The following is a 15,716-nucleotide window of genomic DNA, read 5'->3' as shown; positions in this document are numbered from 1 at the left end:
CCTCTTTCCTCCTCCCCACTGAAACCCAACGGAAAGATACACTTTTATAGACGCTTCTGCAGTCCATTAACGTTTTGTTTATAACAATCTCTAAACATTCCAAAGCCATAATGCTCTTCTACTGAAGCGAGCACTGTGCCTTCCTGCAAGTAATGTTATTAGTGCCTGAAACCGGGCTTGATGACTTGCGGTTTTACGTGGATTTGCTCGTTATTAATATACGTCGAGGGATACGACGGAAGAGGTTGGTGAAAGAAAAAAAAATGTATCGCGCATCGATATACAATTTTCGAGGGATCGCGATTTCCGCTAATTAATATTAAGTACACGTTGTGATTCGGCGGTACGGGATAAGAAAGGAAGGAAAAAGTTTAAAGCCCCTGGCCACGTTGCAATTACGGATGGTACCGGTGATAATTAACGAGGGGGCTTATACGGGATCGAAGAAAAGTTGATAGTGAATTTTCTCGGCTTGGCGTAAAATCGTTGATCTCGGGAAGCGAAAACGAGTCTCGGGTTTTAACGATACCGGTGACGGACTTCTCGCTGCGAAACAAGAGAGGAACGATTTGACGCTCAATCAGCCGACGAAAGCTAATTTTCATTAGCCGTTAATGGCGCCCCGTACCACCGGGCCTCCTTCTTCCTCTCCCTCCTGGCCCTTGACGTCCCTCTTCCTTTAGTTTTCAAAGGGGACGGCACCGCGGGTTTTACATAGTCCTGCGATCGGGGCGGATAATGCTCGGAGTACGAAGTAAAAACGTGAGTGACCCGCCCGACGTAATTTGTTATTCCGTTGAGGAAAGTAGGTACGATGCGTTGCGCTGGAAAATTTGGTATCTTCGTTGGCGGAAAGTGGCGCGAATTTCAAATTTTGAATTTTATGAAAGACTCGTTATTCGATTTGTTCATTGTGGTTTTTTTGAAGGGTGGAAAAAATCGATTATAATTTTGATATATACCGAGAGTACCATACATGCTGGTTTCTATGATCGAGCGTGGACGCCGTCGGGAACGAAGAAAGTTATTCATGCTGGAACTATTACCGATTTCGCACGAGTCATTTCAGAATGGAATAAAAATCGGGCATTTTTCCAAGCGAGAGCATAGCGACGCCTCTTACGGTCGTCAGGATAATTTCAGTAGGTTCATTTGGAAGTCTAATTCATCTGTGTATACAGATATATAGTGCATGTGTATCGGGACTATGGACGTGTCTTACGGGGGTACGATTATTTGGGTGAAAATTGAAAAAGGTGAGAAATTTTTGAAAATCCGACGATCACACGATGATAACAGGTCAGTAGCGCACTTAGTGGGATCGGGCCTTGGTTTTCATCTCTCGACGCCCCACTTGGTAATTTTTGCGGTAATGCGTTCAGCAAACAATCTTAAGCACGGCGATGCAATAAACTGCAAGCTAAATTTAGCTAATCGGTTAATCGTGTAATCAGGGCAGTGCGCGAGGGGGAGACAGGCGTGGAAAAGTAGGACAGTCCAGCCGATAGATGCGTTTGCGTTAGAAGTTGCTAAAGAGGGTGTAAGATTGATATAATTTTTTGAAAATTTTTTTTGTCCATTAGATTTCAATTTTTTCGTAAAGAAGAGGTCTAAGGCTGTAAGGTGTTTTCGTGGACACGGAATCTGGATTCCCCCTTTAACCTCTTCAATAGTCCGTGCCACGCGGCTCCGGTCACCCTGGCAACCATCCCAATTGAAACGCGCGTCAGAAGTCAGAAAGTAGCTGCATAGAAAGTTAGAAAAGATAAGAAGGAGAAAGGAGACAGTGGGAGCAGTGAGTACCGCGTGCACAGTGGAATAAGAGTGGCGAGAGAAAATCTTAAACTTCGAACCAGCAATTCGGCTGCGATAGGGTGGACGAGGGGGTTAGTAGAGGACGACAATGCTGAGGACTCCTAAGGGCGTAGAAACGTAATTTCTGAATAAAATTTTCAAATTGCTCTTCTCCGCTAGTTTTCACCCTGCAATTTACTCTTCGGGAAAATTCAATTTTCGATCTTTCCACCCTTTCACCCGAGCACTCGTAGGACGACTAAGTAATCGCTTTCAAATGTTTGTGGCACGACTTTATCCCTACTCTGAAAATGTACATTTTGAAAATTACATAAAAATATTTTGATAAATAGTTTCGGTAAATCGTGTCAAAATAATTTTTTTCTTTCAAAATATCTATTTTCAAGTTTCGAAGTACAGGGAAGGAATTTTGGATATCCATATATAAAGTGTGTCGTTCATGATGAAACACCCGTATAGAGGAAATTACCGATCCAGCTACTAAGAAAACGTTTTTCCCTCTTTTCCGGCGTCTTCCAGACCATCGTCTCAAAGAAGCAATTTAGCGATTTTTCGCGGCGAAGCGGCGACGTGGAGGAAAATTGGCGAACGAGCAGGCAATCAACCGGCGCTTCATGCAGGGTCGCCCCGCGCTCAACCTTCTTCGGTAAATTTCAGAAACTCCGTTTTCGCCTTTTTACACGTCTACTCGGAGTCGAACGTTTTCAGTACAAAGAAACCGACGAACGGTATGAAGGAAGGAGCATAGAAATAAAAATGAAAGGTAAAACAAGTAGGAAAATTTCAAAAATGAATAAGTGCATCGGCAGGTTATATGGAAGCGCGCCTTTAAGTGTCCTTGGTTAAAAGGTCACTTAGCCAGCCGTTTAGGAGATGTTTTTTGTCCGAAATAAATATGAAGTGGTACTTGACTGATACGCAAGACACTCTATGGAATACAGGAACGTGTTCTCGGTGTGATATATGATGGCAAGTATTTCGAGATCCCATAGAGAGCGAGTGACGTTATAAAAATTTAGACCGCGATTAGTAATACCAGCCGAATCAGTCATTAAATCTTTATAGCGTAATGATTAAATGTGCTTGGTAAACAAAAACACAATACGACTTCTCTTGAGCACTGTCCAAGTGCATACTTGTTCAACAATACTGTATACAGTAGTACAGACGTCATGGATATGATTTTGAGCATGCCGCCACTTCGTTTGAAATTTCTGATCGGTAGGCTTACCTATACACATACGGTGGATAAAGCTATTTCGTTAAACGTTTTCTTGCTAGGCAGTAGGCGCCTATAAATAGGCTTCAAATTACCCCGAGGGCCCGCGGGAGCACAGTGTTTTAGCGGCCATTTTGGAAAAATAAACGGTCACGTGGAAACAGATGACTAGCTGAAACGGGTTGCGCCTAAGCCAACTCGTCAGCCGAGTGACAGGGCGCTGTAGCAATTGTTTTTCAGTTTACGTTAACGTTTCGTTTTCGTTTCGAAACGGTCGTTGAACGGGCCTCGAGTTTGCGTCCCGATCTTCGGCCTCTTTATTGCCGCGGTTATATTGGGTGTTAAGCTGTTGAGCCTAAACTATTTGATTTTATGAGATTGCTCGTGTACGACCGAGCTGACAGATGGCTGCTTTCTTATACACTCTCTTGAATTTACTCGACTACTTTTTACCCTCGTGATTTCGCCAATTTACTCGGAATTATCTTGTTAACTTCTGACCGTGCAAAACATTTCCAAGGTTACGTATATAATAATGTTAGTAAAAACAAAAACATAAATGGGTGTTATCATTTCTATTCGTTAACAAAAGAATTTAATTCAATTAGACAGAAGCACTGCTCTACTCGAGGACAAATCAACGAAATGAATATGAAAAATTTACCAAGAATATTTCGTAATTAATATACTGTCTTACCTTCATAGATGGTTAGACCTGCATTCCTCAGGAAATTCGTAGTCCTTCGCGAACTTTAATGTCTTTTACACCAAGAGAACCACTGAAATCATACACTCGAACTTTAAATTTGTAATTAAAAACAATGAAAACCGTTCTTCTCCGACTCTTGGCACTCAAAGTCGATTCTCGTGGTCTTATACCAAACTAATATTCACGAACTAGAGCCTCTACCGATGCAACCGTTTTCCATCGAGCACTTTTCCCAAGACGATTATCAACCTTTCACTTTTTGTGGTAAAACAGACCGAAACCTTGCACCGTAATCGAGCACCGCAGCATCAGTGCAGGCTGTTTACCCAACGAGAGTCGCGTCGGTACTATTCCGACTTAGCCCAACGCTCGACTGAAAACCGCTGCCAGATGGCGCTGGTGTGCTCAACTTGAACTCTGTGCCTGAGGACGACTCCTAATGGGCCATAAATCCCCGTTTTTTCACTCCTAGTTCTTTTTATTATTTTCGAGCGAGCGAGTGTGAATAATCGAATAATTATCTCTCGGACTGGTAATTGGGCCACCGCGGGAGAACTTTTTCCCGAAGCTATCGTTCCAGAGTTAAAAGCCGCGCATCCAATGACGTCCCGTGTAATGATGTATTCTACCTACTAATTACGTACGCCTGACTGAGTGCTGATTGTCGCGATATTTAACATGGTGATGCTCGATTCTTCGTTATTAACCTCAGTATAATTCATCGAGTTCTTCCGAAGGTAAGAAGGCATAACACACGAACATTATACTGAAGTATTTTGAGATCATCATTAACCTCCAGTCGAGGAAATACGTTGAGACGTCATTTACACCTAACCTAACCAAAACAGCAAGAGGCACTGAAGCCCATGAAAATGACGCTTAGTCCAACTGAATTTCGTCGAATGATTTTTTCAACATCTAAATTCACTCTGTAAGTTAAAAAATAAAGTTTATCGCTATTATAGACTATTGTTGAATTTCAGTAAATACCACTGGTACAGATATTATGACCGATAAGTGACACAACAGGAAAATGACTAATTTTTTAATTTAACCCTAGGCTATATCTTGAAGATCTTTAAAGGATTCTAGGTATACGATATCCAGAGAAAATTTTGTAAAATTAAAGCGTTACCCTGTTATCAGTCTCGGAAAGAGGGAATTCAATAGGAGGATAATTGCAGCTGAGCAGCAGGAGTAATTCTTTAATTAGGGTTTTCCCCTTATCATCCGAAGGATCTTAAACTAATCGCTTTATCCGTATAAGATCTTCGCACCTTCCAGAAGGATCGAGACTGCAGGCATCGCGACCCGTTAATTTTCCTAATAGATTAAATATCCCAAGATTTTGTCATTTCGCTGGCGCGCTAAGTGAGGGCCCTCGCGCTCCATTGTTTCACAAACAAAAGACGGCCGCTTTGCGAGTCATGGCGGCGCTCTTTGAACGCCCCTCGACCAATGGCAAACCGGCTTTAGAACGTCCCGTACAAAAGAAACCAGCCGGAGATGATTGAGATTTTCTGTGAGAACAGCCGCTGCCCTGTCCACCTCACAAAATGTACGAGGACGCCGTGAGCAACGTTCGAAAGCCTCTCTGAGAAGGCTGGCAAAGGGTCTTGCAAAAGGCGAGAACAATTATTCGTTCGAGAGATAAAGAAGAAAAAAAAATTAATATTTCGCGAACAGTACAGGACTCACCTTTCACTCTCACGAACAACCAACTCTTTAACGTAACTGGCGATTTTATCATTAGAGAGATATTGGCGCTATCTATCACACGATGTTTATAAGCCTAATCCCTCCGGTGCTAATTGATCCTAACCCGATATATTGATCATACAGTCACTCTCGTAAGAACCTCCCGAGGTGGTAGAGAAGCGCTCATTCAGGCCCCTGGACTGTACCCCGAATAAAGAGTAACGTCTATTCAGATATATGAAGGTCAAAAAAAAATACAACAAAACTAAAATTTTCTGTTCCTTCAATTTGGTTAGCACGGTTTCATTGTACTTTTATCGATGAAAAAATCCTACTTTTTTTTTTCCTTAAATTCTCTCTAAAAGATGATTCGCGTGAAAATCTAACCCAACCTTGGAATATCTTACTCATAAAAGATTACGCAACTCCCAAATTTTTTTCGGCAATTTTCAAAAATCATTCAACTATACGATCCGATATTATTCGCAAAATCACATTGACCATAGACAAAACACTTGGTAAATAACTACGACCCGAGTCAGACCATAGACACAGAAGGATTGGTGGCGATCGGAGTGGGTATTTTTTATAGGCTACCGTAAAGCGGTTCGATATCATCGTGCTTTTTCGCAAAAAGCACAGCTGATTTGAGCGCGCGGAATCGTCCCTTTTGTGCCGGTCTAATAGAATTTACCGGCTGGCGAAAAATTCGTTGTCCGTCCGCATCCCGGGCAAGGAATCACAGCGGCGTCGAAGGGCCACGTGATTGGCCACAAGGGCGGGAAGTTCGCGGCGGTGAAATTTTTTTCAAAACGGTTGACAGTCCCGGCGATGCGTTCCGCCGCGTCATTGCGTCGGCTCCTTTGCCTCTGCTTTTTGCCGGGAACATCGATTTTTAAAAAGGTCCCGGATCGCTAATTGATTAATCATGATCCCCTGGTACAGTCGGCCGTGCCTTCTCTTTACGTCGCCATCCTTTGCTCCCGACGGTTGTGTCCGGCCGGAAACCTCCTCCATCCTCCTCCATCCTCCTCCATCGGCATTCGTGTCTGCCCTGTATATATGTGCATGCTACCTATTACCACCTCGTCCCATGTTCTCGAACGCAACGGCCTTCTCTACCTTCTCTTACACCGTTCTACGATCCGCCGGAGACCTGCAGCTTCGTCCTTTACGAAATTGCCAGAGTATAAAGCTATTTACCTTGCAACGAGCGATCGCCGGACGATTAGTACTCTGAAGCAGCGAAGACAGTGCAGATAATGGCTCCCGGCCCATTGTTAACGCTACGTGTTATTACGTGTGTGTAATTAAAAATGGCCTGCTGGATGTAACAAATTCCCTCGAGTCGTTAATAATCCTGACACACGGCACGCCGCGTGTTACATTGCTGACTTTTGCTGGAGAAAAGAAAAAACAATTTTTTCATTGTTTTGCCAGCTGTCAATTCGTTTTCTTTTTATTTATATCATACCGGCGGAAGGGCTTCAAAAAAAAATTGCACCATATAAAATGGCGTTAACGCGTATGTGGATTTAAAAAAAAATTTATTCCGCGGGAAATTCGAATTTGAAAATAATACGAATTTTTATTTTTAGTATTTTCTCTATTGTTATATACGTTGGATGCAGTGTTCTAATCGGTTTAGATTTTTTTTTTGAATTAAGAAAAAAAATTTTTTTTACAAGCGCTAATCACTCGATCTCTGATTCTTCTTTATAGCCCCATATCGCAATCGACGTGACTCGCCGCGTTCACCATGGAAGTTTATGGGAATTAATTTTTTTCACCTGCTTAAGCCGCACCGTGAGAGCTCGCGGAATCTGCCGGGACCTAACCTACTGGTCAATTGCCACGTAGATCCCCGGTAAACGTTGCAGTTGATACATAGTAAACGTTATGTTGAACATGCGGGCAGTGAATGCGTTAATGCGCTTAACGATCCAACCGATTTAAACACTTGGCCGATCTTGGCTGCATTGCAAAACAGAATGACGCAAGAGCATCACCGGTGGACACTTAAGTGACGGAGTAAGCAGACGATGCACTTAGTACACGTGGTTCGATTTGCATAAAGTTTATAATTTTTAAAAATTAACCATAATCGAGTATATATATTCCGTGTACCATACTTATGACGAAACATTAAATTATCCCGTGACGTAATTAAATTTCGTGACGTAATAAAAGTTTCTTGCGAATTTTAAACAATAAGTATCAACGTTAAAATCCGTTTGAAAGTTTTCCTATTTTTCGCCCAATTATCCAAAAATTTGGCAATAAAGTTGAGAGTAAAGAAAAAACCGTCCCGAAGCGACACGTCGCCTCTTGGTATTTTGCCCTGTCTTCAAAAATAACGACCCGTCGACGCCGTCTAGGTTGTTGTCCATTTTTTTGTGTTTCATCCTCACGAAAAACCCGCCAAGATTTTCATCTGGTTTACAGTTTTATGGATTTTTAAGCCGAAGCCCCAAAGGCTGAGCGTCTCGTCCGGCAGTCGAGGACCTTACCCGTGTCCCATGTAAACTCGGATCTTCAATTATCTTTTATTGAAGAGTCCGATCCGAAAGAGGACGGCGTCTTTGTCGATCCGACGATTGGGAGGCGGTTCGCGTTGTCTTTCCCTTTTTACATTGTTTCTCCACTCTCGCCTTGTTCCGTAAGAAAAGCGAAAACTCGTTAGCGAGGAGCGAGAGAGCGAAAAGGAGAGAACGGTAAAGTCCCAAGTTGTCCCATTGGTTTAATGGATCGTCGAATGAGTCAAAGGGAGTCGCGAAGGAACTGGCTTCATAGTAAAAAGTCTCGTGGAATCGTCGTAGGAAATCAGTCGTGAAGAACGGAGGATGATTCGAGTGAAAACGTGAAAAGCCAAAGCGGCTTTTAATTTTGTCGAGAGACGGCCGCTTAGTACAATGTCTCCTTAATTCCGGCCGATTATCCCGATCGGAGCAGCTCGGCCTTCGTAGAATAAAACGGAAAGGATAATACCGTGAGGCGCTTTACGATCGGGTGTGAAATCATCCGCTTCCGAATTTCCTTCTCGGTTGGTTCTGTCTACGTCACCCGGGGACCGCTGAGATGGCCGCAACACTCGAAGGTAAGGAAACCTTGAAAACGGTTAATTGAATCAAAGGACGCCGACAGCGGCACGTAATAAAAGCGGTAACATGCACTGGGGTTGGTGGGCTTTATAGGATGATATAGTAATAAAGTAAAAAGCTTGCAGGATCGGGGTAAGATAAGCATGTAGCAGCGTCCGAGGGGCATTCGTGGCCAAGATCCTCGCAAGGAGGCCCTTAAAAAATTGAAAAAGTTTCTTAACGAATGAGCACTGCTTCTTACGATGGACCTGGGGGTCGAGATGAAGATATAGAATTAGAAAAGGGGGCCCCAAATAGATACGTGGGACCGCCGTGAAATAACTGGGCCTAATAGACAGCCTCCTTAATAATTTTACATGTTACTAGATATACGCAGGTGCCCGTATACAAAGCACGAATTAGCCTCGATGAATCGAACTTTTCTTTTTACCTCGTAAAGAGGAAGAGAGCCGAACGGGAATTGTAGAAATAAGCCAAAGATATTGCCGGGTGCGGCGAGACAGTAGAAAATACATTTTAAGATCAGACTGGACCTAGATCTGTTCGATATGAAATATTGATACCTTATCAGTAATATATTTTATTATCGTGTACTTAATTTTTTGTTTCTATAGAAATAATTCTACTAGGCGATAAATGCGACAAAAGTCACTTTAATCAGTCAAATTGATACGATACAGAAATTAATTGTTTTAGGGTTTCACGTTTGTTATGGCAGCTGTAAGATGAGTGGTCAATTTTAAAAAAGGTGCGGTTCGACTTTTCCTCCCGTACGAATTTCTAATTGATCGACACGTTAATTGCCCGGTGTGCTTACTCATTATAGAAGATACGGTATAGCGATTCCTATTACCAAAACGGAATAGCCGTTCATTCAATTCGCTCAGGCTTACGTGAAGTCAGGAATGGAAATGCGTCCCTGGCCCAGAGCACCGGTAGTGTTCTGAAGCCTAATAGAGGTTCCAAGTCCTCTCCATCAAAGATAACGCTCCTCCAGGCTCTCCTTATCCTCCGATCGACCTCCCTCCTTCTGCCTATCCATCTTATCCACGAACACGAGGTTCACTCACCAATTCACCATACGGATCCAGCATCCTCCATCTTCGTCCCTCTGGACCAGCCAAGTGGCCTGCTGGTGCGCGAGAGAGTGAGAAGGGATTCTATCGGGAAGAGAGAGAGACAAGCAAAGAGAAACCGGACGCTGGCCGATCTCTGGATCGCTTAGATCGCTCGGATCGAGAAAGGTGTTACCTTGATCTATCGGTTCCCCTTCGGATTTTCGACTGATTGAGATGGATCCATGCAACCGTGTTGAGAAACACCAAACACGCGATCTTTCCTACTTTATGTCCATAGCGATTGCCCATCCGTAACGGGATGATATACCGATCGATACCATTACCCATATTGTTATCAAAATATTATCAAAGTATCCACGAACACGATATAGACATATGGATCATTGAAAATTTTATTTTTTCCCATATGGGCCACTACGAACTATATCAAATAAATTTCGGGTCTTTTCGATATGGTCGTCCGTGTATGTTTTAGGAATTAGAATCGTTATGGGACCAGTTAGACCGTCCGTCTCTGAGCCCAGTAATAGTATCTAATGGCTAAGTGAGACTGACCAAACACACAAGGTTGGGTCCTTGAATAATCCTTTGAAGTGGAGTACCCACAATCGACGACAGACGAGCGTGGGTCGATAGCCGATTAACCGGTATAGAAAAACTAATGCATAGGCGTCCCGATAGGGACTGAAGTCTTTCCGGCGTCTCCTTGGCGGAGCGTCGAGAAGCGTCGCGACGAGCACGTTCAGGAATGATGGATCGAAGAGCGTCGGGACGCTTGCTCGGGTGGGTCCCTTTTGGTTCGCCGTGCACTAGCCAATTAATAGCGTTGCACTTATGCGCGGACGGACGGCGTCCTTTGAGGCCGGCGGAGCGTCGTTTCGCGACGCTTCGCGGCGCGTATCGACGCCGACAGACGGCGACAACACTTTCTGCTTATCCCAATGGGCAAACAACCAAACCGTTTGTGTCAAAATATACTCGGGAAGGAAAAAAAGCGCATAACAGAAGACACGTGGGGGCGAGCTAATGTAAAAGTGCCGCGGGGTCCTCACTAGCCAGGATCAGGTCCTCTGCCTTCAGGACCCTCGGCGCGCAGGCTTAATGATCGAAGAAAGGAGCCGCCTAAACGACCCGTGTCCTCGGGTGTTAAGCCGTTGTCGAACTATACTTTCCAACGAATCTTTATACGAAACCTTTTTCTTTCCTTTTATTTCCTATTGTTTCTTTTATTTTTTTTTTTTTTATTTTTTCTAATTCTTTAATAATACATGGATTCCCCTATCTCCGAAATACACCAAGGTCATAACCATATAGGGTGATATATGGAGGGACAAGAAAGTATGTTCGTTAATGCCGTATGTTAACGTAAATACATTTATCGATAAATTTATCGTGCAATCATTGACTGCAATATATCGAACCACTTGGGTCTCCTTGATTAGCCAATATATTGGAATCTGTAAATTCGGCTGTGTGGCTTCTGTACGAGGTTCAAGTGTTCTGCCGAAGATTAATGTAAAATCAAGCGGCTAATACGAAGAGACAAGGAACCTTCGTATCGAACGCTATCTGAACATGTTGAAACACCAGTAACCGATCCTCACTGCCGATCTCGTACTAACCAATGGCAAAGCGACTAGGAGTATCTTTCTCGAAGACTCGGCGTCATCGTTCCACATTGGTCGTCCCACTCGCACCTACCCAATGAACGTACTTCGATCTCCCTCGTGGCTCGCGCATGGCGGGTATAATTTCAACTAGTCTTCTCCTTCTCGCACCCGTTATACCGACCGGGCTATCCTCTCTGTTAGGCATATGGCGGCGAGGATGAAGGAGAGCGGCGCCCTTTGAAGTCCAGTTGGGAGCCAATTACACGAGTCACACAGGGCCGCACCGCTCCGTGCACCGGAAATATTGCGCGCGCGTATCGATTAAAACAGAGAAATATGATCGGGATTAAGTGCTCGAATTAATTAGCGATCTTCCATACTGTTTTGAGAACGATACGCGGGCGGAGACAATTTAACGTGAAATTTTCAATGAGAATTTGTAAAAAAATTTTTTCATTCGCTCCTCGGAAATTCTTACATAATTTTTTGGAATTTCTCAATCGTCACGAGAATGAGAATTTAATTAGGCGGAATATTAATTTTCACGATCAGCATCAATCTAATGTATTTTTATTAAACTGTATAACACGCATTAAGATTTATAACGATGAGAAAAGTATACACGAACGTACACGTGTTCTTTTACAAATTCGCTCATTATCGATTGACTGCGTTAAAAAAAAAAAGAGTCATTGCACTCGGCCGAAGCTTTTCTAAATGGCTTTTTCTATCCGGCTAATCTAGTCGAGCGAGTCAGTTGTTGACGCAAAAAGACAAATTTCCCTGGCACTTCCATCATCGTACTAGTATATCCAGGTACCTGCGTACTACCTAGAGCAACACTTCCCATATTTCTTGCGACGAAATTCCAAGCGGTCGATGGTACGTCTCTCGTGATTTTCGATCTCTGCCAGGCATAGCGTAACGAGGAAACCGATACAAAATATATTAATCGGAAGGTACCTCGATTAACGTATCACTATTGAATTGAATTTTTTCGGTAAAAACGTCAAGAATCAATAACCATTCGTGGATTTGTCAACTTCCTGGTAATTTTTTTTTATATTCACTATTTTCTTTATCCTTACTTTTTTTTTTCTTTGGCTTCTCCTTTTACGAAAATATAGATACACCATGTCAGAGAGTGATAGGTACGGCACTGCGCGTCGTAGTCGCAAAAGTTTGCGTGTCAAAACGCAACCTCGGCCGACAGCGACAACGAGTGGCAGCGAACCCCAGCACCATTTCTCGTCGACGGCAACCCTAATTCGCTGTCACGAACGATGCTATCGAACGACACGTCGCTACGATGTTCGATGCTCCTTAACCCTCGGTTAGCGACATGCCAGACTGGTAGCCCTGTATTTCCATATACAGTAGCAAAGCAGGTACATATATAGGATAGCTGAGTTGTCACAATGGCAGATAGTCAATAGCCATATCACTTTGAATATGACAGGTGAAATTTTCTGTCGATACAATTTCCATTTGACGTTTTCTATGTCTAACGTACTAATAACGCTCTGTACTAATTTTGAAAACAAAAAATTTCCTATTGTGCAACTTTAAGTATCCCGTTTATACTGAATAATTATTGACTGTGGTGTAGATTTTTTTTTGTCCTTCATTGTTCAATTTACAATGCTGGATAATTTTGACTATTCTTTGTCGGATTCACTCGAAGCGACAGTCGCAGTTGCACGTACGTAGGTTAACGTGCGTGACATAAGACAGCAGCCAGGTATTCCGGAATATCCGTTTCCGTGGCGAAATTCGGGTTGACGTGTAATCATTGGTGACGTCTACCCAGATGGCGGAAGGTTGGGCCTGGGAAGCTTTCATACGCAAGAAGCCTCGATATCCGCCAAATTGCACGATCGCTTTTGACACGGGCTCCCGTTGTTTCTCCTTCGCGTGCACGAGGCTCCGGCTGGGATTGCTCATTGTATAGGAACGATATCACGGTGGCACGTTCTCCGATAGAAGAGAGAAAGACGTTCGGGCTTTCTGCGAGGACTTGGCAAATTAGAAAGCCCTCGACACGGGACCGTGCAAAACGTTACTAACGATCCTTTCCGCGCGTCCTGCGTAGAATAGAACTCAATCACGTTTGAGTATACGTCATTCCGCGAACGAGCCGCGAAATCGTGGAAGGACTTTTGCTTGGGTATTTCTTTGAAATTGTAAGAAAGAAATTTTTTTGTTGAAGAAAACAAGAGTGGGAAAAAAAAATTAAATTTCTTGGTGATATTCCAAGAAACTAAGAATTGCCATCTTCAGGTTGTATTCGTAAGTAGCGAGTAGGTGGGAGGTAAACTACTCGTGGAATCGACGTAGGGATACGCTCGTGTGAGTCTGCTGCCCCAAGGGGCCCAGCTCGTTAAATAAAGTGGATCCGGTGTGAGATCTATGAGAGCATGCTTTCTCCGTGCTGGGTAAAGAGGATAAATTGTATTTTTAATTAAAAATTTTTTTTTTTCGATTTTGGATTTTAACGCGATCCCTCAGTTTGGGAATGAAGACGGAAGTCCCTTTTGTCGAGAGGGGAAGACTGGGTCTGCCACGTGGGTCAGATATCTGGTCGCGATAAATTTGGGCCTCATGTGCGAGTTGTGGGTGTGACGATGGTCTCGTCGAGGGTACCGGGACCATCTCGATGCCCATTGTCTCATGGATGGTAGATATACGAGGTAAACTCTCACCTATCATCCTCGGTCGGGCCCACTCCTCGTGGGCCCTCGTGGTCCCAGGAAAGACCACCCACCCAACCTATACTTAGCGAGGTGTCGGCAAATTGAGCTATAGATGCCCAGGGTAATGCAACGGGGGAACGGCATAGTCGATACCGACCAGCAAGGCTATTAGGGACTCTAAGGCCCCTCAAGAGCCGAGGGGACTACTAATTTCTTACCACCTGGTCCATTCTTCTCCTTGTACTGCTTCGAAGATAGGCGACCACTGGGTCCCCCTCTATTCCATTTCTATTGGAATGGCATCGAATCTTCCTTCTTCGTTTTTTCAAACTCACAATTTTTTTTTATTCCCACAAACTTTACGGGACTCTCCACTTTTTTCGTTTTGAGGCACAAAGCAAGAAAAATTATCTAAACTACACACGAGATTTATCTATATAGTCTCCTGTAGGACCAAGAGATAAGTTCATCCTTTCTCATTGCCGGTCCCGTCCAAGGCAGCCCAAGACGAGGGAACGATTAGCGAAGATAATGGCACGCTTCGAAGCCGCAACATTTTTCCGGCATCACCGTCATCAACGATGTTTGTATGATAATGGCGAAGGTGCGGAGAAACGAGAGACCCTGCGTTCGAAAGTGAGACGGAACCAGGATGGCTGTATAAGACGCCGCTGGAAGCGGCTCTTTTGAGGCCTTTGTCGGGTCTCGCGGCGCTTCGCGATTTGCAACTAAAATCATCCCCGTGACCTGGTGCGTCTTGTGATTTGCGGCGATTTTATTAAAATTACGTCGTCATCGATGATACCAAAAGGCGTGGGTGTAGCTGGGTACTGCCTTCTGCCAGGATATCTGTCATCCTTGCACGCGCCTTATTTCTATATGAATGCTCCCTTCGTTTTGTTGGCGCTTTACTCGGGGCAGCCAGATTGAAAAAAAAAGATACTAATGGAAGCTCATGCGATATGCTTCAATTTTACATTAACACGGGGAAACAGAAATTGACCAAACTTATAACTGAGCGATTATGAGAACGATATCTCTATGCGAATGGTATAGAGATAGAGATAGAGAAACGGTGAAATAATATAGAGTATTAAAACCAAAAAAATATATCTTCGCGTACATGTCCACGCGATCGGGTTTGATCCTAAGAATCATGGCGCATTCCTAATTTTCCCGGGTATCCTTTTTTCAACTGAGGATCCTCCCACCGCTATCCTGTCGTCCTTGCGTCTGCCTACGGTCGATTGCCGTTGACGGGCCAAAGGGCCCAGACTTGACCCGCGGTGGAGAACTAATTCAATTATCGAATTTCACGAAGACGCCAGTGACGTTGAAAAGAGGGGCTTTTTGTTTTCCCGTGAATTTAACGAAATAATGTACAAAGGATACCGCCGTTCCGACCTCAACTCCCCCCAATCACTCGTTTCACCCTATCACGAGAAGTTCCAAGAAAATATTTAAAACTCAAAAAAGATCCTTACGAAACGACCTCAAAAACTTTAACCCTTCAACGACATCCCTCTGAATCGGTACTGCATCAGGCATAATGATAACGATATAATACAATTAATTTTTTAAATTTATAATTTTTTACCGAAAAATATCTCTGACACTCTTTTCCGTAATTTGGTCCTCTCTCTCGCAAAAAATAAAGGGTTAATGTCAAAGCAGTAAAGCCAAGCACCACTTGGTCCAAGTACTTCACGGTAGAGAGAGTACAAAGTGGCCAGGAGAAGAATCCGAGAGTACAGTAAGAGACGAGGGTAGGTCGAGCAACATAGTCAGGAGC

This window comes from Cephus cinctus, unplaced genomic scaffold (assembly GCF_000341935.2).
Source record: "Cephus cinctus unplaced genomic scaffold, Ccin1 Ccin1_scaffold0132, whole genome shotgun sequence".
NCBI lineage: Eukaryota > Metazoa > Arthropoda > Insecta > Hymenoptera > Cephidae > Cephus > Cephus cinctus.
This window is presented reverse-complemented; position numbering follows the sequence as displayed.